Source organism: Saccostrea cucullata, unplaced genomic scaffold (assembly GCF_032062105.1).
Source record: "Saccostrea cucullata isolate Sc308-1 unplaced genomic scaffold, CSIRO_AGI_Scuc_v1 ctg479, whole genome shotgun sequence".
Classification (NCBI taxonomy): domain Eukaryota; kingdom Metazoa; phylum Mollusca; class Bivalvia; order Ostreida; family Ostreidae; genus Saccostrea; species Saccostrea cuccullata.
Window position 1 is genome coordinate 20,001 of NW_026923428.1, and position 5,000 is coordinate 25,000.

At 33.5% G+C, this 5,000-nt stretch overlaps 1 non-coding gene across 1 annotated transcript; it reads left to right on the forward strand.

The window, feature by feature from the left end:
- The first annotated feature begins 4,653 nt into the window (after positions 1 to 4,653).
- On the forward strand, positions 4,654 to 4,838 carry LOC134263998 (U2 spliceosomal RNA). Its single transcript, XR_009991428.1, has one exon. It is a non-coding gene; the product is annotated as a U2 spliceosomal RNA (small nuclear RNA).
- Positions 4,839 to 5,000: the final 162 nt, after the last annotated feature.

Here is a 5,000-nt window from a genome sequence, read left to right on the forward strand (position 1 = left end):
GAGTCGTTAGTACGTCTCAGGAGGAAGATGACTCAGGGGGACCCTCGAATGATACGGAGGACCATGGCAGATGAGGACGCGTATGTGGTCCCCAGGGAGAGTGGCTGCTGACCTTTCAGGCATGTGACAGATCACTCTCCCCCGGTTAACCTGGGAGGTTCGGTGGTCCTGCAGGAGGAGGAGTCACGGGTGACTCCTCCCCAGTGAGACGAATGAAGGAGGGGGGCACTGAGGTGACCCTCGGGCCTGGGCCCACTGAGGTGTCCTCTGATATGGGCATTATGGAAGTTTTGGGTACTGTTGGGGACCTGAGGAGGGGGTCGGGGGACACTGACGCAGTCCCCAGGATATGGACCTGTACGTCTCAGGAGGGATGGTCCGAGGTGAGGATGGGGTCAAGCGGGCTGACCCCTCCAGACAGGCCAGGAGGACAGTGAGCCCACTGCAGAGGGGGAAAGGGGCGACTTTAAACATTGACGATTTTTGGAACTGGGTCAGGGGGTGACACTGTTTTCAGGAGTCCTACACAGATGAGGAAAGGTCCACTGTTCGAAACGGCCGACCCCCCCGGACCCTGATTGTGAGCCTTCCAGGGCACAGAGGAAAACTTAACTGTTGTAAGTAACTTTATTTGTGAACGACTGTTTAATGGACTATGGCGGCGGTATATTCCCTGGTAAACGACTCGGCCTGTCCCTGGACTCTCCAAAATTCGTAAGGAACTTTTCCTGGTTTTGTTTAATTACTTATATTATTTTTGTGTTTTAGTTATGTTTATTTTGTTCTTTTTGTTCTGTGTCTGTTCATTATTATTTTGTTTTTTTTGTTTAAGTTTCTGTTATATTCTCTGTGTACTTTTTGTTATTCATGTTTAGTTCACTTGAGTTTATTTCACGAGTAATTTTTATTTGTCTCAAACCAGGTGTCTTTCTTTTGTTCCATTAATACCGGCTCTTCTACCTGTCTTTAAATACCATCACAATGTCTATTGACTTTAGCACCTTAAACATTAACGGCCTATTAAATAACCCGTCGAAGTCTGAATTATTTACTCAATGTCTTAAAGGAAAAGATATCTATTGTATTACTTCAGGAAACTCATTTTAATAATATAAATAACGTTTTAGCGATAAAATCTATATTTAATACAGATAAATGTTATTTTAGTTTTGGATCTAACAGAAGTAGAGGAGTCGGAATAATAATTTTAAATCCTGATATTGTAGTTAATAAATTTCATTTAGATATGGATGGTAGGTTAGTGTATGTAGATATTACTTATAATGATATACATTATAGAATTGTTAATATTTATGCTCCTAATAATGAAAATGATAGAATTATGTTTTTTGAGATTTATACCCTTTACTATTATGTAATAAGCATTTAATAATGGGGGGGATTTTAATTGTGTTTTAAATACAAAACTAGACAAAATTGGGGGAAACCCCATTTACGGTAGCGTCGGTAGCGACAATTTAAAAAATATTATTAACGATTTCCAACTTAGTGATTGTTTTAGATTTTTATATCCAAATGTAATTAAAACTACTTGGACTTCTTCAAATGTCGCGTGTAGGTTAGACAGATTCTATGTATCTAAGGTTTTATGTAAATATATTACAAGTATTCAAAATATTCCTTTTGGTCATAGTGACCATGACATTGTACTATTAAAAATTAATGTTTCAAATTCTGATACAATTAATTTTGGGCAGGGATATTGGAAATTTAACAATTCTTTATTACAAGATAAAACTTTCATTAAACAATTTACTAAATATTGGACTGAATTAATAGAAGGGTTTTGACATGTATTTAGAGCTATGGGATCATTTAAAAGAACAAATTAAAAATTTTACTATTCACTATTGTAAGAAAAAATCTAATGTTAAGCGTAATGTTTTACGACAATTAGAAAAGTCTTATTATCAAATGCAATATTTCGAAAATAAAAATCCTGGTCAGTTTATAGATAGATTAAAGGAAATTAAAAGTCAAATTAAAGAGTTTCAGCTACAAAATTATACCGGCTCGAAAATTAGGTCAAAAGCTGAAAGTTTAGATAATGAGGAAAAACCGTCCAAATTCTTTTTTCAACAGGAAATTAAAAGAGCCAAACAGAAAACTATTACAAAAATTACAGAGTCTTCCAATACTTATACAAATTCCGGCGATATTTTGGGTGTTTTTAAGAATTTCTATTCTAAATTATACACGGACGAGGGTATTGATCAGGATTTAGCTGACGATTTTTTACAACGCGTGCCAAAATTACCTGACGATATTTCGGCCAGCTGTGAAGGTCACATAACAAAAGAAGAAGTTTTAATAGCACTCCGCGATATGGATAACAATAAGTCTCCTGGTGCAGACGGACTTACTAAAGAATTTTACTCTACGTTTATAAATATACTTATTGACCCATTATTAGAAGTTATGAATTGTACTTTTCAAGAAGGGCATTTATCAGATAGTCAGAAATTATCTTATATTACTTTACTTTGTAAAGATCAAGAGCATTCTGAAAATGTTAAAAATTATAGACCTATTTCATTGTTGAATTACGACTATAAATTGATATCTAAAGTAATTACAAATAGAGTCAAAAAAGTTTTAGAACATATTATTCATCCTGATCAGACCAGCGCCGTGCCAGGGCGCACCATTTTTGATAATTTACATTTAATGAGGAACATTATTGATTATTGTGAACAAAAACAAGCCCCGGTGGCTTTTATTTCTTTAGATCAAGAGAAGGCTTTTGATCGCGTTAATTATGACTTTTTATTTCAAGCACTTTCGGCTTATAATTTTGGGCCTTCTCTCATTCGATGGATTAAAACTTTATATACTGATGTATGTTCCTCTGTTATAGTTAATAATCATATTTCGGAACCTATTTTGTTACATAGGGGGGTGCGCCAGGGGTGCAGCCTGAGCCCTTTATTATATGTTTTAGTTTTAGAACCGTTCGCCATCAAAATTAGGGAAGACGAACAAATTTCAGGCATCAAGCTACCAGGATCTTCTAAAACTAGTAAATTATCTTTATACGCAGATGATAGTTTGGCTATTTGTACCTGTGACGCGTCCATAGAGCGAGTACTGTATTGGTGCTCGCTGTATGGACGCGCCTCAGGTGCAAAACTCAATCTACAAAAGACAAAAGGTATTTGGTTAGGGAAATGGAAAAATAGGTCAGACCATCCTTTCGGCATATCATGGGTTGAAAATTGTAAACTTTTAGGGGTTAAATTTGGTAATAATCTTACTTCTGATGATATTTGGCAACCGATTCTTAAGAAATTTATTAAAACTTTAAATTTATGGAAACAGAGGTATTTGTCTTTTGTAGAAAAGTCAATTGTCGTAAAAGTTTTAGCCTGTTCTAAAATATGGTATGTAGGATCTGTCTGTCTTTTACCGGATCATTATTTAAAACAATTCGAAAAAGCTATTTTTAGATTTTTATGGCCCAGTACGGCGGAACCATTAAAAAGAACTGTTTGCTATAATTATAGGAAAAACGGGGGTTTGGAAATTGTGAATATTAGTTTAAAATTACAGTCTTTAAGGTTAAAGCATTTGCAAAATATTTTAGAAAATGATGTTTCAAAATATGTTTTCTTTACTGTTTATTGGGTTGGTTTAAGTTTACGAAAATTTCAACCAAGTTTTGCTAGTAATAATAGGCCTCATTCAGAGGTTATACCAGAATTTTATCAGGAATGTTTAAAAGATTTAAAACATTTTTTACAGATTAAAAATGATAATTATTTGTATTCCTTTGGTAACATGACAACAAAATTCTATTATACCATTTTATTAGAAAACATTGTTACAACTCCACGTGTAATCAATATATTTCCTAGTGTCAATTTTGAATTAGTTTTTCAAAGATTAAATGACGATTTTATAGACAAAAATGTTAGAGATATAATGTTCAGGATTATACACGAAATTATACCTGTATCCTATTATATGCATAATATTGGTTTTTACAAAAATAATAAATGTGCACTTTGTAAAATTCATGTGGAAACTATAAGTCATCTTTTTTATGAATGTACTTTTGTGAAGACTTTGATTTCTATTGTTAAAATCTGGTTAAATATTATAACAAACAATAAGTTTTCAAGATTTAACTTGTCACATATTCGCTTTCATGATTTTCCAATAACGTTTTTAAGTACGGAAACTGATTCCTTGTGTCTATATTTAATTTCATTAATGTGTTTTATTATTTGGCAAGTACGATGTGTTATTAAGTTTGAAAAGAAAGATATTAACTCTAATAGAATGATTTTAATGTACATCAATAAATTAATTCAAAGAATACAAGCCGATTTTTACCGATTTAATGTAAACAAATTTCACAAATACTGGGCTTCCATGCACTTGTTTTGCTCAATTGATAACGGCAACCTTAATCTTAACATCAGTGTGTAAATTCCTTGTATTGTCTGTGTCGTACTCCGTATTCTATGTTGTCAAACCGGTTTTTGTTTCATTCATGTTTTTCTGTGTTGTAGTGTCACGTTTGTTTTTATCAGATTTTTAACCTTATATTATACTTTGTCACAAAGTAACATTGTTATTCTATATTCTATTTGTTATAACATTTACATAATTTGTATTATGTATATGTCAATAAATATTTTATTCAAAAAAAAAAAAAGTATCTGTTCTTATCAGCTTAATATCTGATACGTTCCCTACATGGGAACTACGATATTAAACTGATTTTTGGTCTGAGGTGAGATGTCAGGGGCTTGCTCCGCTCTCGCCACGGGTTGGCCTGGTATTGCAGTACCTCCAGGATCGGCCCACTTTATTTCAAAAATCAATAGCAGTTTTCATCTCTCTCTCTCTCTCTCTCTCTCTCCGTCTTTCTTTTTATAACTCTATATCAAATTACATGTATTTCACGTACCACATATAAACATTCCTTTTTTCAAATCATCTTATTCTGAAATACATTGATTTTTATTTCCATA